This window comes from Octodon degus, unplaced genomic scaffold (genome assembly GCF_000260255.1).
Source record: "Octodon degus isolate 3935 unplaced genomic scaffold, OctDeg1.0 scaffold00121, whole genome shotgun sequence".
Classification (NCBI taxonomy): Eukaryota; Metazoa; Chordata; class Mammalia; order Rodentia; family Octodontidae; genus Octodon; species Octodon degus.
The window spans coordinates 3,143,781-3,169,621 of record NW_004524697.1 but is presented as its reverse complement, the minus strand read 5'-3'; the positions used below and the strand labels follow the sequence as shown (position 1 = coordinate 3,169,621).

The window sequence follows — 25,841 nt, the reverse complement described above, 5'->3', positions numbered from 1 at the left end:
TCTTTCTTTCTTTCTTTTTTGTGGACCAGGGATTGAACTCAGGCCTTTGCACTTGCCAGGGAAGAACTTATTCCACTGAGCCATCTTCGCAGCCCCTATAAACACATTTAAAGACTTCATGGAATCTTGTAACAAGCTACTTCATTACCTTATTAATGATACTGACAGCGATTTCCACTTGACTTTTGTTTATTTTGAGACAGGGCTTCACTGTGTAGTTCAGGCTGCCTTGAACTCACTATGTAACCCAGGCTGGCATCGAACTTGCAGTGATGCTCCTGCCTTAGCCTCCTGAGTGCTGGGATTACTGGCATATGCCACCATGCCCAACTCCATCTAAACTTTTAGAACAGATTATCTATCTGTTCTTTTTTTAATGGGAGAAAGCATTCATGGTCTTTAGAAATTTTCCATGATTGCATAAGCTTAGTCTTCGCAAGATTTTTTCAAAGTTCTCACAAACCTCAGTACGCTTCATACAGGTGATTTTAAGAATTAAAATTTTATATGTAAAGCAAAGAAATGTAGGAGCCTGAATATAAATGAGTAAAAGGTTGATTGTCATAGAAATGCTGCATTGTTACAGTCCTATATCTAGCAGTCTTTGTGATGGAGGAAGATGTTCAATGGCAGTAGAAAATATTACACAAATTTTGGCGTAATTACACTTAGAAAGTTTACACAACTTAAACTTCCAAACACAAAGAAAAAACTCCATTAAAGAGGCAGAAAGCTAATCTCAGGTGTGGAATAGTGTCTGTATGGGAAGTTTCTTGAAGGACCAGATTTGGAAAGAAAATATGGATGAGAAATATGACTATAATATAAAACAACAATTTAAAAGCTGCTCCTGCTGCTTACATACTTACAAAATAGTGCTGTGAGGTGCTTTACACATTTGAGTTTCATGTAGTCTTCATCAAAACAAAACCAAAATATTTTATAGGTTGACTCTTAGAACTATTTCCATTTTGCCATGAAGGAAAAATGATGTCAACAATGAAGACAGACTTGTTTGGTACATCCTGAAGTATAAGAATAATATAAAGTCAGGTGTGGTGGCACATATTTGTAGTACCAGCACCTGAGAGGCTGAGGCAGAGGGGTTGTTGCAAGTTCGAGACCAGCTTGGGTTGCATAGTGAGACCCTGTCTCAAAAAGATTAATAACAACAACAACAGCAATGACAACAACAACAATAATCTGACAATGACATTTGGGATATAAAAAATGCCATAAAGTAGTAGTAATAACTTTATGAAATTGTTACCTTGAAGGTTAGTATTGGAAGGGACTCTAATTTAAAATCACTTAGCATGACTTTTAAATGAACTCTCAATAGGCACTGAGCCAACTTGTGCATACTTGACTTCTAAGATTTTGTCAGAGGACATCTGTGGCATATCACATAAGGTTGGCAACAATATTTGGCTTGGATAGACTATGAACCTATTCTGAAAGCATAGTTTATCTGTGTCATTTGTTAAAGTACTTTATTGATTAAAATTAACTGACTGCTTTCTTTATTAACTTATCTTTTGGAAAATATAACAATTAGCAAACATTTATTGTACATAATAATGAGTTTCACTGTGATAGGAACTCTGATCTAATCCACCCTCGTTATCTTCTGTTACCTCCTTTCCTACTGTCTCTTTCCTTTGCCTTTCCTAATAGTCTCCCTTCTACTTTTGTGGCCTATTTTCCCCCTGGATTTCACACATGAGTGCATGCATACTGTTGACTTGCAGACTTATTTCACTTAGTATGATGATGTCCAATTCCATCCACGTTCAGGTAAATAACATAGTTTTGTTTTCTTTCTGACTGAATAGTACTCCATTGTATTGTTGCAGAAACCAGGGATCAGAGACCATGGGAGAAGCAAGAGGATGGTTAGATGTACACCTGGCTCTGCAGACTTGGGTCCAAAATAAGGGCTGAACAAAGGAAGGGATCTCATTTTACCCATGTTGCCAAGGGGGCTGGACTTTGGTGTGGAACTTGTGGGTGGGCAGAAGGGGAACAACGGCAATTAATCAAGCTGTGACAGTTCTGTAACACGTCTTTGGTGGTCTTGCTCAGGCATAAAGGATACTATGGAAACAAGATTACAAAATTTTACTCATGGGGACAAAAGTTACTGATTTTATCTGTATTAGAACAAAGAACAATAGTGGTAGTGAAGGGGAACTTTGGATAAACAGACTTTTTCATTCTAAATCGTGCTTCAGTGTATATATGTCACTTTTTTTTTCTTTGCTTGTTTTTGGTACTGAGGACTAAGCTCTAGGCTTCATGCATACTAAACATGCAATCTGCCACTGAGCTATATCCCCAGCCCCACTACATTCTCTTAGGCATCTTAATTATTAACCAGTTGAAGTTTCAAAATTTATTAATTACTATAACTTCTTATAAAGGGCAAAAAAGAAGGGAAATTGTAACCATCATCCACCATTCCAACATATGCAAGCCTTTCTTCCTTGATCATAGGTCTTCATAAGGTATCTTCATTAAATATACACGTGCGTTCATATATGCATATTATACATACATATTTATAGTTTATTTTTCAATTACTTTAATGAAGTTTTCTATGATGTCATTTAAAAATCATGGTTATATAATACTTTATTAAGATTTGAAATATAATTCCTTGATATTGGATTGTCAGATCACTTTAACTTGTATGTAATTGCAAATAATGCCATAAAGAACATGTTGATGTATACAGATTTATATGTTTTATACTGTTTACTTAGCATAAATACTTAGCAGCAGAGAAATTGGAGGAAGTTGTAACAGCTATTACCACCAATGAAATATGTGTACATTTGTTTTAGTGCACATTAACTTTTATCTTTTAATTCAACACTAGCCTTTGAGCATCCACAGAAGCCTCATTCTTCCACAAAGTTTTTATGAATTTTTCATTATATTGTTGTAAATATCTTTCTTCATCATTCATCTACTAATATTTTGTACAGTATAATATAATTTTTTTATTATTATATAATCGGTACAGTGTCTCACTCCACAGGTCGGACTCCTAGTGGTCCTCCTCTTTACAGCCTCCCCATGCTGGCTCGATCCCCAGCTCGGTGGGCCCAGGGGTGTGGCCGGCGCAGCATGCTGCTCTGGGGATTGAACCTGTGCTTGCCTGAGTAGGCGCTTAGTCTGCTGAGCTATCTTGCTGACCCAGTGTAATGTAATTCTTATTACATGTTATGGGTATGCTATTCAAACTATAAACTCAAGAATACCACATATTTACATTTAAAATTTTGATTTTTTTCTACAATAAAACTTCACAGTCCTCTTTGTCCACTTCATTATAGAAATTCACAATTAACTCAAAGTAAACTTGATGGACTTTTGAGCCCTTTTACCTTGCCCAGTAAATTCTGATATGAGTTTGGTCTGTTCTGCTCTCTAAGATTGTATCTGTAGAGCCTTTTGAATCCTCTCAGCCGAGGGCATTATGCCACCATTTCATGTCCCTATAATCATGCAGATGGGAGTCCTTGCTTGAGTCTTGCCCTCTCTGTTGCTCCCCAGCTAAATTTAAACTGTGTCTCAATTCACTCAAATCTCTCAATCATTTCTACTGGTAGGTCACCAATGTTTCACTATTTTAGTTCAAAAAGAATTTCCCATTCTCATTAAAGAAATTTATCTCTTCTAAAGCAGAGAAAACATTCAGCTTAAGTAAATAAACTTTCCCAATCTCCACAAAGCTTAGAAATGTAGGCAATCCATGTATAATATCATTAGGAACATTTTCAACCTTTAATCATATCTGTATTTCAAGACATACGGGTGCTCTGTGCTATATATAGGACTTTCACTTTTGAAGTTCAAAATTCAAGAATCAACATCCTTCATTATCTATATTAGATTGGAATCTCTCTCTTATATTACTATGGTGAAATGCTGTAGCCTTCTAGCTTAGGAGGGAGTGAAAGGAGGGATTAAGAAGAACACCCAAATCAATAGTTAGCATTATTGTTCTAGTAACCTCCTTAGCTCCTTACCCATGTTCTTGAGAAATGGCCAATGAGCTAATTTTAAAATTCCTATTCTGTTGAGCAAAAAGGAAGCTATATTCTGAGATACTGGTGAAGAATCAATAGGCAGGGGCTGGGGAGATGGCTCAGTGGAATAATAAGCACTTCCCTGGCAAGTGTAAGGGTCTGAGTTCAATCCTTGGTTCTGGAAAAAAAAATCAATAGGCAATTTATTTTAGTTCTTGCACAAAACCTGTCATCAATCTTTTACACATAAGACTTGATTGCTTTCATTTCTTTGGTGACCAATGATAGCATCTTGTGCTTAATAAATGATCAATAAATACTTGATACAGAAATAAAGAATGGTAATGCCATTGATTGACACTATCAGAGCATCAAGGTCTTCTGGGAAGAGGGAAATCTAGTCTATCTGCAGATATGACTTAGCATAGCCATGATATAATCCAGATTCATATCTCAAAGGGACATAATCATGATTATGAAAACTATGGCAATAGGTCAAACAAGAGAGATGGCATTAAAAATATGAGACTGAACAGAGGCAGAATGCAACTCAGCCTGGTTTGAAGCTAAGGCTGTGTGATAAGCAAACATAAGCTTTTTATTGTGTGTAGAGCACAACTTAAAGAAGCCACGTAAGACTTGACCTCATCTACAACTTTGTCTGAAACACTGTGTGCTATGTTTGAATTTGCAGTATAGCATTTATTCTCCTAGATTTCCCACACCCTTTGTACTATGTCCTTGCAACTTATCTAACAATGAAGAATAATAAAGCAATAATTAAATAAATCTATAATTTCTCATAAATTCACAGAACTCTGGGGCAAATGGAAAGAAACTGAGTTAAGTAGAAAATATCAGTACCTTTGAGTTATTTGAAGCTTGAATGCTTTCAAGGCATTTAATATATTCAATATTCTCTTTCCTTTAATGAGGAGGTGAAAGTCATTCTCATTCCCTACGTAAGTTGTTACGCACAGAAAGCTGTGAGGAAGTGAATTATTTATAGATAGAAAAGTGCGTTAGCTTCTAATGCTAATATTTGTTAACTATTCCTTTCCCACCTTTGTTCATTAATTTGTTTACTAGGATTTACTTTGGAAACTTCTCTTTCATAGAAATTTTATGAAGCTTGGTTTGGCCTTTTGCTACATGTCCACTAACTTTAAAAGTTAAGGTTCACAAAGCTAAGTTTATAATTTATGACTCTACTTTCACTTTTCTGTCTTCCCCACATAATTATGAAGGTACTTTGACTTCAGCCCAGAAAAACCAGTATTATCTAATGTGAGCTATTCTATTACTAAAGTATTAAATACTTGGGAATTTATTTTGTGAGACAGTTTTCCTAAACATGTATTAAATTGCATTTACATTGGATGCATATTTTTATGTAAACAGAATAATTTCACATTACAATAAAATATAAAATATAAAATACCTCAGTGGATTAAGCCGGGGGTTGGATCCCCGGGTCTGCCTTGCTGGCTCCACTCCCAGGGTGCACTGATACAGCAATTGAGACTGGGCGGGGTGGTACATGACTGTAATCCCAGCTCTTGGGAGACTGTAAACAGGTGGATCACTATGAGTCTGACCTAGTAGTGAGACCCTGAAAACACTGTAGACCCTTCCCTAAAATACAAAAAGTAAATAAATAAAATATAAACTTTTATTAAAATATATCATTTTTCAGAAATTTTAACCTGTTAATATAAATTGGAAAGTGCATATATTTAAGTTGTTCTATTGTTTGTCCTTATGTAGTTCATTTAGTAACATTTTATGTTAGATAAAATGCTGAGGTGTTCCTACTTAAGCAAGAAATCCGTCTACTTCCATGAAAAGTGAAGAAGATAATTACTAGACAAAACTCTTGCCTAGAGAATATATACATAAGAAAGAGGAGAGAAATGAAAAGAAAAAGAAATAAAACACAAGCAAGCAAGTATTTATGCCTCATGCTCAGTGATGTTTTCAGTGGATCAACAGGACACTTTTATCCTGACTTCAGAAATGGCCTTTATACAATTTAAAATTAACTTCTCAAATAAATTGCAAGTGAATATATTTAAATTAAAAACTAAAAAAAATCTTTAAACCAAAATTAAGTTCAGGTTTCATCTCTTGCATTCACTGAAGTAGACTGCAGTTGAAAAATTCAGTTAGAAGAACACTACTTAATCTTATCAATATAGACACCACTTTAATGCTATCTGTATTGATGAAAACATTTGATGTAATGGTTGTTATGATTCTAATCTGATTATATACTCCTGTGTAATTCCACATGGTCATAAATTTGTATGCTACAGTTAGAATCCAACAATAAATCTTTCTCCAGAGCTGGGCTCCTGACTATGGCCCTTACTCGTGGTATGTTTTTCTCCCTTTTTTGTGGTGCTAGGGTTGAGCCTGAGGATTTTTGCAAGGCAGGCAGAAGTTGTAGTGCTGAGCCCCACCCCCAGGCCTCATTTTTATGATTCTGATCTCTATGTATTGCAGGGAGAGGCTTGGGATCTGAGTGAGAGAGATACTTAGATTTTAGCTTCTGAGTTCCTGATTACTGGTACAGTCCCGATTGCTTATTTTTCATCTCTGGTTTAGAAAACTCATATCTGTTTTTGGCACTGGCCTTTTATCCTCCTTGGTTAATTTAATTTTAATAATATCTGTAATTCATCTTCTTCAATGAGTGGAACCTGTCATCTCTTAGAAGTCCTCTGCTTCTGATCTTCAGTGCTTGATGTACTTAAAATAATTTTTGTAATATTTTCTGAGTTATTTACTCATCTATTCTATTTTTCTGTTATGATTTTTATGTCAACTTTGTCATTATTAATTAATATTAAACAATGTAATATTTTCCATCATTTTTTGTATCAGACCTCTTACATGTACCTGGCCATTTGTTTATTTCACTTAAAACTCTTTAGAAACATTTATTCATTTATTTATTTTTTAGAAACATTTTTTAAATACAATAAAATAACAAAATGACAATTTACATGGGAAATGTGGTTTTGATTTGTATTTTTTATTTTCTATTTATTAAAAGAACATAAAAACATTAGAAACAGCAATGGTGTGCATTGTCATAAGCATATATATCAGTAGAGATGACTGAGACCGAGAGAACGCTTGCTCCTTCATCTCTAGCTCTGTCTCTCTCCCCAACACATACACTTCTTCCTTTTGCAAAGGAAAAAAAGCAAATGTCTAGTAAAACATGTTTGAATTTAAAAAAAAAAAGAAAAAAGAAGAGGCTGCATAAAAAAAAGAGGAAGGAGAAGGAGCAATAAGAAAGAAAACAGAAGAAAGTTGTCTAGGAGGTTCCTTTTTGTCTGAGGGTTTATAAAAGTCTTCCCTGAACAAATGACCTTTCAGCTGAGATCTGAAAGTTGACAAGGAGTGATGGAGGTGGGGGAGGACCGGCTTGAAACACATGGAGCAGCACCTTCCAAGTGGCTGTGGCTGGAAAGGGCCTGCAGCAGATGGGCAGCACGAGTTAGGGTGAGAAGATTCTTAGTAGGCCATGGAGACTGGCAGGATCTGGTGCTAGACCTCACTGGCTCCACGTAGGAATTTTGCTTTATGCCAACAGTAGTAAGAATAAAACAAAAACTTCATTTCTTTCAAAAATCCAATGATCTGGTTACTAGTTAATGGAATGTAATGCATTAGTATTCACTTACTAATTTTTTTACATTTATTAAAGAATGCGATGAATATTGTACATTATGCATGCTTCAGCTTATGGAAGTTTTCTCAATTGTTAAATATTTGAAGACAAGGATTATAATGGAAGACATTAGAAAAGACAGGAGGGACCACATTTTTTTTTTTAAATGTATGCAGTATAGGGTCTCACTACACAGCTCAGACTCTAATGATCCTTCTGGTTTCAGCATCCCCAGTGCTGAGATTACAGGCTCACTGCACCCAGGGGAGAGGCCAGAGCAGCATGTGGTGCAGGGGATGGAACTCGGGTCCCTGCTCTTGCCTGAGCACTTAGTCCACTGAGCTATCTCACTGGCCCCTGCATTTTTTTTTCTTTTTTCTTTTAAATTAATTTTATTTTATTTTGAAGAGTAAAAAACAAAAGTAAGTATAAAAATCAGAAACAAAGATAGAAATAGGGTAACATAAAATAATATGTATGTTACAGATCTTCAAAACAAGAATAGCTGATTAACAATGGTTGGTATATTACCTATTTCTTTATCTTTTATTCATTTTAATGAGAAAAAAAAAAGATAAAATAGCAATGAAACAGCTTCAAAACAGGTTAGTAGGACAATTACAATAATTAATACATTGCATATTGTTGTCTTCAGAGTAGTTATTCATAGGGTAAGATGTAGACATGAAATCTTGTCTAAACACTGTTAGTACAAGCCTTTCTTCTCACTGAATTAAGAAAAAGTAGCTGTATATCCACCCTAACTATCTTGTATATACAAATACATTTTTTTCACTACAAAACTGTCCTTTATTTATATCCCTCTTTTTTGTTTTGCTTTTTCAGAGATGAGTATTCCACTGCAGTTAGAGAACCTATATTGGGAGAAGTCTTTAAAAGACCTTTACATACTTAAACCAGCCCAAAGATTGTAGGTACTTGAATTCAGCAAAATAATCCAATATAGTCCAATAGTCCATAATAGTAGTGGGTTATCAGCAGAGCTGGCAACTGTCAGAAGTTGTTGACTTGAGCTTTTTATGGCTCAGCATATTAATATGGCATTACTTTTATACCTCATGGTTATACTTTTTTGCTGGATGATTAAGACCAAGATAAAGAAAGACCTATATAACAAAAAATGTAACTTTTGTATCTGACAAGGTCAGTCAAATCCTGAAACCATGTACAGCACCTTGTAGATCTTTTGTGTCAGCCATCTAGATGAGTTGCAGACATTGCTTGACCAATTTGCTCTCTGTGAAAGCCTGAGAGAATGTTTTCTCTCCATGTGACTCTCTTTAGGCACACTATACATCATCGATCACTTTCCTCTGTGGCTCCATAATCTCTTTGATCAGAAAATTTGGGACACCACTGAGTTATAGGATGTCACAGCCCAGGTTCTCCTGGGTCCTCCTCACTAACCTTGAAGGGCTAGGGCCAAAATATTGGCTATCCTGTTAGCCACTCTATTTCTCTAATTTTTGGTCTGCACACTTTAGTTGTTAAACATCCAGAAGAGAAACTTAATGATATTATTACCGTGTAACAGAGTCAGTTGAGAGTATCATCACTAATTGTCTGAATATCAAACACCTTAGACACAACATGGAACTGCTATTTTCCAACAACCATGGATATTCTAAAATTTAAGTCCCTTTAGAATGTGAGAAAAATCAATCACACATTTTTACACAGAAATTTAGAAATCAAACCATATACAACATTGTAGCAGGACAATCCTATGACTTCTTCTTTCTTGTCTCTTGTTTTCTTTTATTACCTTTTTATTTTTTACAAACATTTACTTTGGAGAGAGTCTATCAATAATTCATATGACATTAGAAGCAGTTCACATTTTGGGGCTGGTGAGATGGCTAAGTGGTCTAAGGCACTTACTTGGAACGAGCTTAGCAAAGCACAGGGACCACGGTTCAATCCCCCAGCACCACATGCCAGCCAGCCCCGCCCCCTGGTGGGCTGAGCTGCCCCCCCACACACATATACACACACATAAATAAATAAATTAAAAAAAAAGAAGCAGTTCACATTTAGTGTCCCCTAAATTCTTTTAATTTTAATACAATTGACCTTTCAGATTGACTTTAACTATTTATTAGCATCAAATTGAAAAGCTAAATTCCTCTTCTCACACATACTTTTAAATAACAGTATATAGTACACACAGAACAACTCATTCGCAAGGATAATATGTTTTGTGGAGTGCATTTTTCAAATTCTACTTTTTGCTTATTCTTCACTGTAACAGCCCAATGAAAACATGATCAGTTCTGTAGATGACTGCTGCTTTCCCAGTCACAGTGACAGTAAAACTGCAGCGATAGCCTGCTACATGCCAGCTATCACTGTTCTGGTACATCTTTCCATTAACCTCTCTCTGTGGGCTTTCGATGCCTCTCTCTTGCTTTGCTATTTGCTTTCTTGGTTGTTGCTATATTCCACTCCTGAAGCAGTTACCCATGTGTCCTCTTTCTTCTGTGTCCTACTAATCTGTAGGCTCCTTAAGGACCAACATGCCCAGACCTGTGTGTTATCACTTAGCTCTGTGATTCATGGCAGATTTTATTTTTTAAATGTATTTGGTAGAGGGCATTACCACACAGCTCGGACTTGCAGTGATTCTCCTGTTTTCAGCCTCCTCACCACTGGGATTACAGGCATGGTCCACCATGCCCAGACTTGGGCACTGGCTCAGTGCGCCCTGGTGCGGGGCCTGCATGGCATGCAGTACCAGGATTCGAACCCCAGTCCCTGAGTTTGCGTATGCGGGCACTTAGTCCACTGAGCTATCTTGCTGGCCCTCATGGCAGATTTAAAAGCCATATATAATCTTTGTTTTATCATCTGAAAAATAATATCAACAAAAGTACTTCTGTAGAACATCTGGACACCAGCTACTGTGTCTGCTCCTCGCATCTGTGTGTTGTAGGTACTGGCATTACTGCCATTTGAAGGATGGAAAAATCTGATGTACTGAAAAAATGAGTGAATCCTCCCAACGTTACATAACTAATAAGTGGTAGATATATGCAAGGTCGCAGGCTCAAGAGGTGGACTCTTACATTCCCTTCTGTCACTTGTTTTTGCTCCTGTGCATGCATAAGGCTCCTTTCTTGTACTATTGCGAGAGGAAAGTGAAATGATTTTTGGTGAAAAGCTTCATTCAGTACCAGGCACAAATCTATTCTCTGTAACTATGATTTATATTTCATTTGCAATTAAATTTAATTTCTTCCATGTTTAGAAGAATATAAGGAATGAATGCAAAGTTTTATTGGCTGATCTGTACCTTTTTGTTTTATTTCAGAATTTTAATTGTAGTACAATTAAATAAGTGGAAAGCTACATTCAGTATTATTGTGTTCTGTTTTTGTTTTTCTATACAACCCCATGCTATTTCTATGATTGAAAAGTATGTTCTGTATAAATCTAAGTTTCCTTTTGAGTGGATTACAAGTGGAACTGACTTTTCCAATTACCTACTCAATTGACCTGGGACAAAAAAGGTTAAAGTTCCCACCTAATATATGATCATTAAAGCTTTTCATGTAGCTTTGTAGACAAGGCAGTCTGGGAAAACCCTGAGACAACCTCACTGTTGGTGCCAGACTGATAAAACATTTAGCATTTGTCAGTTACAGGAGGAGACATGTTGATATGTTCATTAGATGTAATACCTCTCCTTGGACAAAATGCAAAGAACTGATTTTTTAAAAATCAGATAACATGAGGTAAAATTTAAGCTTTGATAATGTAAAGACTTCTTTAAAGAATATCAGAGCTTTGAAATATATACGCAGATGTGTATATTTGGGAAACTTGCACCAAACCATGTTTTACACTATCACTTTGAAAATTTTATAGTTATAATTTCACTGAGGATGATTTTCAATCTTTGCATTTGTTAAGGTAAGTGAGAAAAGAGGTTCTCAGAAACAAATATTGCTTACTTAGAAAAATCAACCTGAAGCTGCTTTTTCAATTTTTGTGACACACCGTTCTTGTGGCAATTTCCGAAATGTTGCAAAAACAAACAGTGAGTAAATCCAATAATTGTTCTCCAAGGTTGTGGTCTTGGTTGAAATCCATCGTGCGGGCCATTTATCTCTTCTGCCCTCCCTCCCCCACCCAGTGGGCTGGTTTGGACAGCTTCCTTGGATGGCTGCAGCCACATGTGCCTCAGTTTGGGGATCCTTAGCCATAATTGAGGAAAGATTGTTTTTCTTTAAGAACAGTTATACATATGTTTTGGGAGCTGTGGAAAACAATGACTTATGTGTAAATTTCATCTTTTAAATTTTTTTCATAGTTAAAGCTGTGAATTTATGCATCAGTATTCAGAGATTAAAATATCATGCACTGTATTTTGAAGTTCAGAGCAGCACCTTACAACACAGTATCACAATGCACTGATTCACTTTTATCATACTTAGAAAATTATTTACTATAGACATTATGATGAATTGTATTACCTTGTATGAGAACAAAACTTTTAAAAAACTTTATTATTAAAAAAACTTCATTATTCTGAACTTATTCTTTGATATATGTAAAGAAAACTACATTTAAGTTCTTATTTTCTCATGGGAACAAAAAAATTTAGCTTTTGTTTGTGTCTGAAGATTCAGACTATCTGATTCAATATTTACATGGATGGTAGAAATTGAAGCTTAATTCCAACTATCTAATATAACTATTGTAGTCTCTCTCTCTCTCTCTCTCTCTCTCTCTCTCTCCTCCCTCACTGCCTTTTAATCTATTCTCTGTTAGGGAAGAAACTGAGGCATACAACAATTGGAAAAGTATTTAAAACCACATATCTAGACCTGATAGGGGCAAGATAAAAACCTAAATTTTCTACATTTGATTAATGCTCTCTTTTCATTGAAAGATAATTAAATATTTAATTATTGTTAATACAATCAGTTGAACTCAAGGAAAGTAGAAATAAAAGCTTTTACTTTGTGTTTTGAATTATTCATTTAAAGTAGATATTGGGTATCTTTTTAGTTACAAAATTTAGACACAAGCACATATGATAATTAGGCATAACATTTAATTATGTAAATAAACTTAAGTGATTATTTCCTTTGATTGTGAGTGACAAAATCTTTTTATGACCTTAGATAGAGGGCTTGAAAGAGGGACAACATATTTTGTAACATTTTCAAATTTTGAAACTAAACCTTGCAGATTTAAGGGTATTGAGTCTTGTATCTCTATGAGATATTTTCTGATTAAACAGTCAATAACATGTACCTGTCTATGTCAGCTTTATTTTCATATGCTAATGTTAGACAGTACAGATATCCAGATGACCTGCCTGTGCGCTGAAGTAACAGTGAGCCTAGACTCTTCCTAACTCTGATCTCATCTGGGCTTGTCTTATCATAACCTGGTGGGGAGTATAGCTTGAGAGGCCCTTCCTGCATTCATTGAGACACACAGGCCTGCTTTCTGTGCTGGGCTAATTCCCAGATAAGCACTGCTGGTGGAAGCTTGGAGCTTTACTGTGCTTTCTGGTGAAAAACGCTGTAACAGGTTATACCCAACATCCAATTCTAATGACCTCAATATACTCAGCTTTTGGTTAGTAACTAGCTGTTGGTGGCAAACTTAAGATTTGGCCTAGACGCTGGATGACTTTACATTTTTATTCTAGTAAAATTTTTTAATTTTAATATTCTAATTAGAACAGATGAAAAGAACTTGAGGCAACTCGAACAACTCAGAATTTTATTTGCAATGTCACAATTCTCCAAATTTCCAGTTACTTCAGGATTAGAATTTGATGCCAAGTATGAGACTTGGGGATTGTTGCCAAGAAATGTGAAATTATTTAGTCTTTATAAACTACACTCACTGATATAGATATTTAGTTTTACTGTACATGTGTATAATGCTGTTCTTTCGTCAATTGGAGGAGACACTGGAGCTTAGTATAGACTCATGCACAAGTTTTATAGGATGTCAGACAAAATGATTTTTTATTGAGGAAGGGTCAAACAAGTTGTGTTTTTTGTTGTGTCACACTATACAATCTAAGGGACATGTTATAAAAATTCTGGGGTCCCACAAGAAGACAAAGGCTGAGAATGGTGATTTAAGACTACATTATCCTGTTTCTAATTCCTTCTCTTTCTTCCTGCGGAAATGTAATTGCAGAAGCTGAGAGAAGGGATTGGGGTGTGGGCTTCCATATCTGTCGTGGAGAGAGTCGTAAAGTCTGTTTTATGAGTCTCTCTCTAACTTCATTCTCCTTTCCCAAATTAAAGGAGACAGTATGACAATCTTACTGATCTCTGCTCTTACATCTTAATTTGTGAACTCAGCAGCAAATATCAGTATTGGCTTAAGTGACTCCGAGAAAATTGTATTGAACTTAATGACTTATTCTTGGAAATTCAGTACAATTTCATCGGACTTGAAATCAAAGCCATTTTTTTTTTGAAATAAGAAAATCACAAAATGACTACTTTTTAAAGTGGGTACACTCAGTGTCATCTCAGTTTTATAAAAGAATATTGTAAGATGTTAACAACAGAGAGAATTAGGTGAATGAATGTTGAAATTACTGCATCGGTTTCTTTTAGGCTACATTTTACTTAAAAGAATTGTCATAAAGATAGTGCCAAGATTCATTAATATTCTTGCTATGATAGAATTGTGATGTGGCAACATAAAGCCTAATAGGAAATTTGAACTGCATTGTTTCTGCTTAAGATTTAACAGAAAGTATTTAGGATGTGGGATTTTACCCATTTCTGTAACTTTAAACATTAAGGCATTTTTATTTCTTAGCATATATCAGGCAAAGGGTTTGTATGAACTTGTCTGAAGAATTTTCACCAATTGTAGTTGGAAAAAAATGGACCCTTCACAAATAAAGTCCCTCCTACCTGCCCAGGCTTTGTCAGAGAACTGAGACTAAATCTCTACCCACAGTGTCCCTTGATTATGGCTTCAAAGGACCACCCACTTCTGGGGGTGAGAGGCTAATTCTGTCTCCCTGTCGGGCCCACTTTAACCTTACAAAAACAAGCATTTCATCTAAACCTTCTCAAACTAGACAGCCTTCATTAGGAAGAATAGTTATAACATTTGGAACAGACACAAGATTAAACCTTGATACGATTTAACTGTGAAGAAAGATCAGAATTTATAGTTTATCTCACTGAAAACCCTTTAGTGAAGGAAAAAAAAATGTGTGTAAGCTTTACCTACACTGATTCTATGGTTAATGAGATGCCATTGATCATCCAGAGAGAAAAGTAATATCCTTTGACGTATAAATCTTTGTGCAGTTGTTGTGGAATCTAAATCTATTCCTCTGCTATAGTGAAGCATTACTAATGAAAGCCAAAAATATATTAACCCACAAAAAGAAATGAAATTTATTGCACAACTTTGCAAATCACAGTTAATTGAGTCACAAATGAAACTTCAAATAAAAGAAATAATGTGGTAATTGGGCCCTCATCTTATATAATACACTTGTTGGCATACATTATGGGTTTGCTATCTTTTAAGAGTATTAAATCATTGGATGAGAACATTGCCAAAAATCTCTTCATTTCCTTTTAGTGACTTCTTATTGCCCTTAGTGGAAGTTTAATAGAAAAGGAAGGACATGATGCAGTTTTAATGACAGGAAACCCACCGTGGCCTTCCAGATGAATAAATTCCATCACTTGCTGCCACAAAGTGTGCTAATTATTTCCTTTGATAAATTAAAAGCTGTAAAAGTCCAAAGTATATAAGCATGTGGTTTACAGTTATAATCTACCTTTTTCGCATTATTGAAAGTTTATATTAACCTCATTACTTAATGAGTATTACTTTTTCATCCTAACAAAGTAATAGAAAAGTGCATTCATCTTTTACTGATTTGACAAATGATTAAATAAACCAGTTTTTGTGTTCAAAATTTAGAATGCTAAATCCAATATTAATCAATTCCCATAACGTTAAACTTTGAGGATAAGGATAACATATATTTGTGAAGTAAAGAAACAAAATCGTCATTATCTCCAAAATGTGTAGAAGAGTTAGAATTGTATACTTGAATTTTATATGACTTTCAATACCAATTAAATAGTTTGGGAAGGAAATATAATAATTCAGTCATTGAACTAAATTTATTATTTGCCTCTATATGCTCTATAGGAATTAATTTGTTAATTTCTCAAATATTTATTTAATGTATAGGCTGTGTTTCGAGGATACAATAGTAGTTAAAATAGACTCCATCTTTGTCTTAATAGAACTTGCAAATAATGGGTACACCATCGATCTAATGATTTTATAACTATAAACCTGGGAATGTGATTGGAGGTTTATGGTTTGAAGAAAGCTTACTGACTAGTGTAGTAGAGCCGTCCTAGCACAGAGTCTCAATTTCTCTGCTGTGGGCCCAAGACGCCTAAGAGGCAGACCATGGTGCTGAAGGGCCTGACGGAGAGAAGCTACTTACCTCATGGCGGCCAGCAAACACCAATGGAAGGAAAGATCCAGAGAGGCTGGCTGCAGGTTGGGAGGACCTGACATACTCTTCAGAGATCCACTCCCTGGTGACCTGCTTCTTCCAGCTCGGCCCCACCCTTAATAGTTCCTTCAGCTATGCACTTACTAAGGGATTATCCATTCAAGGGATTGGTGTCCTAATGATTCAGTCACTTCCTTCGATCTCCATCTCTGACATTGTTTTGTTGAGTACTAAGCCCTTATATATGGGTCTTTGGAAAACACTCCATATTTAAGCTGCAACAACTGCATTCAGGGGCCATGTGTGCTCTTTCTTTCCGGTGGAAGCATACTGCACCAGGACAATGCATCCAGGCTGCAGGCTGCATTTCAATCCTCTCCCTTCTTGGCTGAGCATCCAGAGGTAGGTGTGAACTGCACAGCACCAGACCGAGCCTGGGGAGAGTGCAGCAAAGACACAATGGTGGAGAGGCAGGCAGAAGTCAGGGGAGGCGACACTATCATTTTGTACCAAATGGAAAGCAATCGTTTCTCCTAAGTTTATTCATATTAAATGAACCAATTTTACAACAACTTTAATTTTGCATAATTTCTAATAGTTTTTAAGTTCTAAGTAGCTTGCCAGCCCAGTCAAGCAAAAGGCCTTATTGTAGTCACCTCCTTAGGTGTTTCATCTCTTTAAAAATATTCCATAAAAGTATCTCTTGTACTCTCAACTGCTTGTCCTAACTCTAGGACAGTAAAACTGAAAACAGATATTTAATTTGATTAATTTATCAGACATGTATGTGCAGTTACTAATAATACTTCACATAGAAGTACTATGGTCCTATTACAATTTAAATTTTTCTGAATTTAAATAAATATGTTTTTATTATAAAATAATAGTGTGATTCCTTATGTCTTCAAAACCATTGCTTTTATTAAAATAAGAACTTAATTTAGGATGAATTAACTAGTCAACAAAAAAAATCAAATGAAAATGTCTAGTTGTAATTAATTGTACTTTAATTAAGCTATTGACTAAGTTTCAGTGGAGGAATCATGTTGAAGACTTTTAGAAGTTTTCAATTTAGAAAAAAAGGAGGGGAGAAAAAGAAAGCTACTAGTCATAATTTAAATTTTTGCAAGAAAATTTAAACTTTTTCATATGTATTTAGTACAGGTCTACAGGGGCTCACTGCACAGATTGAATTTGTAGTAATGCTCCTGTTTTCAGCCTCTCCAGTGCTGGGAGTACAGGCTGGCACTGCGTGTAGTGCTGGAGATTGAACTCTGTTCCCTGCACTTTGCCTAATCAGGCACTTTAGTCCACTGAGCTACCTGGCTGGCCTGAAAATTTAAACTTTTACACAAGGATTATGAAGTATATAGATGCTAGCTCCATTTCATTGCTTTATCCTTTGTAAAGGGGTTGCTAGGTTTTTATTATTATTATTATTTTATTCTTTTTGTACACAGTCTCACTATGCAGTTCACATTCATAGTGATCCTCTAATAGCCTCCCCAGTGGTGGGATTACAGGCATGTGCCACAAAGATGGGTGGGACCTGTATAGCTTGCCCAGGAACCTGGGATCCACACGGCATGTGGTAGTAGGGATCGCACTTGGGACTTTGCACTTTCCAGGCAGGTGCTTAGACTGCCAAGCTATCTCCACAGCCCTCATTGAGCTGGCAATCAAAACCAGGGCCTCTCTCCCATGCTAAGCAAGTAATCTATGCTGAGATACAACTTCAGCCCCCTTTTAAAAAATTTATCCAACTTCCATGTTTTTCAAGTCCAGCACTGTGAGGAGGGCTTCAAAATACTCAAAGAACACACTTTACATCATTTCCCATGGGGGTTCACTCACCTTGGGAAGGTGTTGGTCACAAACAAGGTATGTAAGAGAAAGATCAATTAGCAGTAAATTGCCTAGACTTGAGGGATCCGAGAACACCTCTGGGCAGAGACTGTCAGGAGCCTTGCAGAGGAGCCTGACGAAAGCTGGAGGAGACCTTCCGACTGAGAGAACTACCGGAGCACCAGCGAATAAAAAGTAGGTTACTAAAGGAGAGTGAGGAAGAGAGAAGCAAGAGCCAAGACTAGAGAAGTAGGATGTACCAGATGAAAGGCAAGTTTAAAGCTGGAAAGATAGCTCAGTAGAATAAGACCCTGTTTGGCAAGCTCAAGGTCCTGAATTCAATCCCCGGTACTGCAAAAATAAATAAATAAATAAATAAATAAATAAATAAATAAATAAATGGAATCTTAAAGGCCAAGAAGCTGGGATCTAGTGTTGTTTGTGATAGGCAGCTACTGACAAATCTTGCCTGAAAGCCAAGGAGGTGACAGATGATAATGCCCCCATCCGGGGTGACTGCTAGGCTTCCAGCATACATAGTGGAGCACACAGGAGAAACAGAAGCAGTGGATGTAGAAGCACCAAGGAATTCATAAACAATGGGGAGAAATGAAGGTGCAAAAGAGAATTTCAGTAAACATCAATGTCACTCAAAACAGCATTTGCTGAACTCACCATTCCAGGACATGTTAGTAACCCTTTGCAAATCTCCCTTGAGCAGCTCCTTGGTGTGGTCCAGGACGAGGTCTGCTAGGCATCTGCAGGGCATTTGCTGTTAGTCCATCTCCACACTTTTGTCTTTGTAATTTCAGAGGCTCACTAATCCCACCCAAGCTCCACGTACCTCAATTCTAAATAAACCTAATCCTTTTGACTGCTGCTCAAGGATCTTATTTTGCAAACCATGAATCATTTTGCTCCTTCTCTTAGGATCACATCCCAGGAGTCCACACCTCATTTTTAAGGCCTTAAATCAGACACATTTCTCTACATCTATGCCTTGCATCCACTAGGTAGTTGATAAGTTTTCTTCAAAATGATAAAATGCCTAGGATGGTGGGAAGACTGTGTAGTCACTCCCACATGGTAGAATCCTATTTACTTCACTTTATCATCAACAGATTTTCAAATGTTAACATGGCATTGATGATTCATATATGTTCCTCGGTGATGCTGTCTTTTGTTTATGTTACATTTGTGTGTAACCAGGGCTTTATCATAATTTTTCTACAGTTTTCTCTTTCTTGATTGCATTTTTAGTACTCATTATTTCTGTTTATTTTTTGAGGTCATTTAAAAGTAGAATTATCTTTCCTATGTTGCTAAGCCTCCAACCGAGCTCGGTGCTATTTGTAACTTAATGAGCTCCTCCTAAATTCATCTGTCGTTAAAGACATTATCAAATAGTTCTGGCCCGAATTGATTCATTTGAAAAGCATTCATATCCTCTAAGATGATATTGCATGGTTAATACATGACTCTTCTTAGTTTTCTAGTAAATTTTGCTTTTATTTAGTAACAAAGGGATTTAAAAAATAGCTAATAAGTTAATAATATGTCTGTGTACAATTATGTTTTATAAAACCTTCCTTTCAGCCCTGATTATTTAATTTGCTTATTATAGAACTCTGTGAGACAGAAAGAAAAGAGGTTATCTTTATTTCTATTCTAAAGGTATGAAGCAGACATTCAGACTGAATTAAATATAGTCGCTCAGATAGAATTAGTAAAACTAATTTTTAAATACGTGCTTTCTGGCTTAAAAGCCAATTTCTTTGCTATGCTATTATGCCAAAGTACTTTGTTTATATATTAAAATGGAGATTAAGGTCAAGTGAAAGCCTTTAAGAATTTGTGACAACTTCACTGCAGTGCTGATTCAGTGTAGCTTTCAATGCCAAATACTTAGTGGATCTGTGCAGCGTACTTCAATTCAACGTGTGTTGATTGTATACCATGTATAAGGTACTGACCTACACACTGACAGGCATATAGAAAAGTTGGGATGCTGTTCCTGAAGGAGTGACCTTAATAAATGTCTGGTGGCTACACATCTGAATATAAAACCAAAAAGTACTAAGGTAGTAAAAATATAATAAACGTAATAAAAATTTTATGGTGTTATCTAGCACCTATCCATCTGCTCTTTTAAGTTTCTGTTCACTGTTTAAGACAAAAGCTCACTTTTTGAAGACAGATTCTCAGTTGTCTATCTTTGAATCTTTAATTATGCTTAGTAATTCCAATACTTTTCAGTTTTTCTGGGTAACATCTCGTGTTTTTATCAAATTCTTCCTATGTATCCGTTGCTGCCCTAGGTTTATTGTGGAGCACACAGTTTTGCCTCTTGTTAATGGGCCTGGAATACACAGAGAACCTTGGTAAACTGTTAAGACCCTCCTTGACTACAGTAGACTTGACAAGAGCACCAGGCTCTGGTGAGAGCAAAGGAAATAAGCTTGGAAAAATAAGATCAATCCATAGTTTTGAGAACTTGGGAAGTCAGGCAAGAAAGATGTGGTGTGTGACTTCAACTGCCAAACAAATGGTTGCCAAGAATGGCATAAGGATAAGAAGAAATGTTAATTGGGTCATCACTTATTTTTTATTTCCTAGGAATTTAGTTGAGGCATCAATTGACCCATTTATCCATTTGATAAAAATTATAGGGAGGAAATTACAAGCAAGAAATCTGGATTTTACAGACAACACAAAAAAATATGAAAGATAGCTGAGGTTCTGAGAAGCCTCCACACTACAATACATAAAAAGTCTCATACCTTGATATTTAAGAATATATGGTACTATAGTGTATTGTTTATAGAGTACAGTAGCAGATCTTTTATAATATTTAGAAAAATATTTAATCATCTCATGACTGTATTAATGATTGAATTAGACATACTTTTTAATAATATTAGACAAGGCCATCGACAGGAATACTCATGGTTGATTAAATTCACTCAGTGGTGTGCTAGTCTTAAATTATTATTTTATTGTTCTAAATATTTTGTCTCCACAGCTTAAAGATCAATATATACTATGAAACTTTTATTATCACAAAGCCTAGTAAAGCTCAGGAAGATTAAATCTGAGACCATTTATATCGCCTGAAGTGAGAAATAAGATCTTACTTACAGAGGGTCCTGAGAAATAGTCTAAAATATTTGGGTATGAAAGATCAAGTAAAGGAGACTTAGCTTGAGCAGAAATTGAAAATGATCATTATGTTTGACAGTTGTGGACCAAATATTATTGAGCTGGCAGAGTCACAAAGAGCAAGAAGGCTGTCGTGGTGGTTCAGTCAGGACAGGGTTAGTAGAGCTGCTCAATGCTGGCCCTGAGGACAGGACTGCAGAGATGAGAAAGTTGCAGTGGTGAGCTTCCTACAGTTTGCCTTCAGTTGGGTGACAGGGTTGAAAACAAAGTAGTACACAGAGGAGATGATAGGTCGGAGATCTGACTCAGGGAAGTGGGAACAGTGGGGATATTTGTAGCAATAGATGAAACGAGAAACAAGGAATGATTATAACATGCATTAATGACTGAAAAGCGATGAAGGAGAGGAAAGCTCAGAGATGGAAAAACCAGGGAGCAGCACGGGAGGATGATCCTGTTCAGAGGAGAAAGCAAGGCGGAAAGAGGGGTCTGGGCTGAGCTTTGAGACCTGGCATCATGATCTTTTAGTGGGTGGTGAAGTCAATCTAGCTAGAGGGTTATGAGTGGCAGAATGAAAATGTTTCTATCAAACACCAAGTAATAAACGTATCATTTTGAAAAACTTTTAAGGGGGTCAGGTATACAAGAACATTTTTGGAGGACCAATAGTGTGTAGAAGCATATCCAGTAGGTGCTGTTTTAAATCCATCTGGTTGACGAGTTCTCTCTTAGGTGAAAGGCCCAAATCAGCCCACAGTACAAGGTCCTGCGGGCATGCCAATTCCAAAGGAGGGGATGAGATCAGGAACTAGAGGGTTAGATGAGTGCATTCTCTTCTAATTGATTATCTTTCCCTAATTTTCAGTGATACTACTATAACTTTTATTTTCATGTAGACTGATATGAAAGTGTATTAATAGTATTAGTTTTATAAATTCAGATATTTAACCCAACATCATTTTAAGATTTCTGAAGACTTTTTGCTTCTTTTGGAGAAATAATGTTTTCGTTTTTTTTTTTTTTTTTTTTTTTTTTTTTTTTTTTTGCAGAACTAGGGATTGAACTCAGACCCTTGCGCTTGCCAGGGAAGTGCTTATTCTACTGAGCCATCTCCCAGGCCCCAGAAATAATGTTTTATGTAAGAAAAATGTAGCGTATTCTTCATTTGACTTGCAAGTTGTTGAATATTTTGGCCAGATCACCATTATTGTTGTTACAGCAAATTCTAACACATGACTCAGAGGACAGAAATTTAGCATAATTTTTGTTAAATTAACTTGCAGTTGTAAGCCATGAACCCATTTTAATTTCAATAATGCCATGCAAACCCAGATATATCCCCTGAACAGAAGAAAACACAAACTTCTGAATTGACAGAGCCACTTTGGTGTTGAATAGGGGAAAGGAGGAAAAGAAAGTGAAAAAGTAAAAACGGACTATAAGATTTCCAATTTTATAACTTGTATATAGTTCCAGGCTTTTTCCTCTTTTTTTTTTTTTTTTTGATCTTTCTTTTTCTTAACTCCAAAACCCAATCAGTTTCTAAACCTTTTCTTTTCTTTCTTTTTTTTTTTTTTTTTGAAATCCTTCTCGATTCTGTCTCACACTTTCATGATTCCCACAGTGTAAGGAAGATATCTACTCTACCTGGATCATGTTCTTGGTATTAGCCTTCGTCTTTCCACAGTTCCATCAGCCTCAAGTACTGTTATTGTGAGGTTTCTTGCTTTGCTTAAAATGTCTTGATGAATTTTTTCTTGTCTACCTCCCAAATTTCAAATTCTGTCTCCAGAATAAACTTTTTTCTACAGTCTACTTTTAACAACTTTTCTTGAAATTTCCAGTATAGTCAAACTTACTGTCTCTCAAGTAGATTTTATATTTTTCTTCCTCCCTCTAAGTTTTTTAGAGCTGATATATATTTTAGCTCCTGGAATATCTACCTAGTTGCAACCACAGATATGCCATAAATCCTATCTGACACAAGGGAGGATATACAGTCATACATTTGTTTTAAAGTACCTCACGTTCCTTGTATTCTTCCTTTACCTCATGCTTCTTGCATTTTTCCTTTTCTCTATTCATCATCTTTCTTTCAAGAAGACATTTAAAATTTTGAGAGCAGACAGCCAGTATTCTCTTTCCCCCTCCTCCTCCTCCTTCTTCTTCCTCTTCCTCTTCTGTGTACCAGGAATTAATTTGTACTCAGGACCTTACACTTTCCAGGCAGGCACTGTGTCACTGATCTCTATTCCCCACCCTCTCTTCTCAACTATAAATATTTTTCTGAGATGCACTTTTCTTAGATTTTTTATTGATTATAATGAGCAAAACTTTTTTTTTGGAGGGTGCAAATTAGGTCATTATAATACCCTAATAGCTCAAGCATTTCCTTTAGTTCATTTAGTTTGGAAAATGTTTTCTTAAGGGCTGGCCAAATAGCTCAGCAGATTAAAGTGCCTGCAAGAAAACGCAGGGGCTGTAGGCTCAATCTCTGGGTCTGCAGTCCTAGCCCTGCCTTTGAGGTGCACTGAGACGGCAATTGAGACTGGACGTGGTGGTGCACACCTGTAATCCCAGCTCTTGGGAGGCTATAAACAGGCGGATCACTACGAGTCTGATCTAGTAGTGAGAACCTGAACACTTTGTAGACGCTTTCCTAAAATACAAAAAAAAAAGAAAAGAAAATATTTTCCTAAATATAGTTATTTCTTTTTTTATTTTTTCTTTCTTCGGTGTACCCTCCACTTATCTCCACCTGACAGCAGAGGACCTATGCGGCCCTGTTGATCCAACTCCTAGGTATTTCTCAGATCTTTGATCCCATCTATTGTGTGTCCTTATGGCCATTGTCTAGGTTTGAGTTCACATATATTCCATCACTCTATACGGTATTTCCTGCTGTTAGCAGCCCTCGACCTGTCTATGGAAATAAGAGATCATATAATCTGCTTCAAAAACTTTCCCTTCCTCTTAAAGCTAAAAGTTCTCCAGAAAATGGAAACACGGTGGCTTAGCTTTGCATATAGACTGTCGAGTTTTCAAGTTTCTACCTGGGCATGCAGAAAATGAAGAGGTAGATTTTGGGAGACAGGAAGGGAACAGGGATGCACGCATGGCACAGCATGGGTGGGGGGAGGTAGAACTGAAGTTAATTAAGATATTAAATGGGTGTACCAATTCCCCTAAATAACCTCCATCATCATGTAATATTAACATGACTAATAAAATTGTAATAATAAAAGCATTGTTCTAAGCTTCTACTTTTTAGAAAACACAGTTGCATTATTTTTCTACTTTTTTAATAGTGACAATTGGTTATGTCATGGTTTCTTCTGATGGGGATGGGAGGGCTTTAGGGACTGAACTCAGAGGATCTCCCTCAGAGCAATCCTCCTGCCACACTCTTCTGCATAGTGAAAGTATAGAGGGATAAGAGAAAAATCATGGAGATAGGTTTTTAAAGTCTTTTAGAGAAGGATATGTGCATAAACAATACTAATTAATATCATACTATTATTAATTAATATTAATTATTAATTTCAATTTTTTATCTATTGTGTATTTTACCAACCCACAAGCGTCAGTCAAAGTTAGTTAATTGAGAATATTTTGCTGGCTATCTAGTTGAAGAAGAATTGATGCAATACTTTCTAATTTCTTAGTGTCAAAACTAAGGTAAACGGGAGAGTTGTAAATGTTAATAGTCGATGAAAGAATATTCCTCTGTATGATCTGTTAGTGAGGCTTTCTTGCAAGAAAACAATTATCCATACTTATCTAAAAGTTGCCACTATCATTCATAGGAAGCATGCTAATGTTATGTTAAGATATATTTTGTTTTTCAGTGAATGTGAATAGAAAGGAAACAGAGTAGAGATGAAACATCTTCCTGAGAGCCACCAATGGCCTGTAGAGCAACATACCTAAGTTTTATTGTAACTACTGTGATACGTACCTCACCCATGACTCTCATCTGTGAGAAAGACATACTGCAGTGGCAGGAAACATAAAGAGAATGTGAAAGACTACTATCAGAAACAGGTGGAAGAGCAAGCTCAGAGCCTGACTGACAAAACAACAGCTACATTTCAACAAGGAAAGATACCTCCTACTCCATTCTCCACTCCTCCCCCAGCAGGGGCTATGATCCCACCTCCACCCAGTCTCCCGGCTCCTCCTTGCCCTAGTATGATGCCAGCACCCCATATGGGAGGCCTTCTCATGATGCCAATGATAGGCCCCTTCCTCTCGGGATGATGCCAGTGGGACCTGCTCCTGGAATGAGGACATCTGTGGGAGTCCACATGCTGATGATGTCTGGGCCTCCGGTGATGTGACCACCAGCTTGGCCCATGATGGTGCTCACTCGGCCAGGAATGACTCGACCAGACAGATAAAGAGGAGGGGCAGCCTCTATCAGTTTTATATTATCTGTTCTGCATCACCAGCAGATCATGGTGCTGTGACTCTGGGTGTTTTCTAACTACATGAATGAGAAGGAAGACTTGCTCCCTCTTCCTATCAAACAGCAGTTTTGAAGGGAGAAGTACAATAAATGAAAGTGAAGAAAATACAGTTAAATTTGTATCGAGAAATGTGAAAATAA

General features: G+C 36.4%; 1 pseudogene; it reads left to right on the top strand.

The window, feature by feature from the left end:
- The first annotated feature begins 16,179 nt into the window (after nucleotides 1-16,179).
- LOC105743381 lies at nucleotides 16,180-25,632 on the top strand (annotated as a pseudogene).
- Nucleotides 25,633-25,841: the final 209 nt, after the last annotated feature.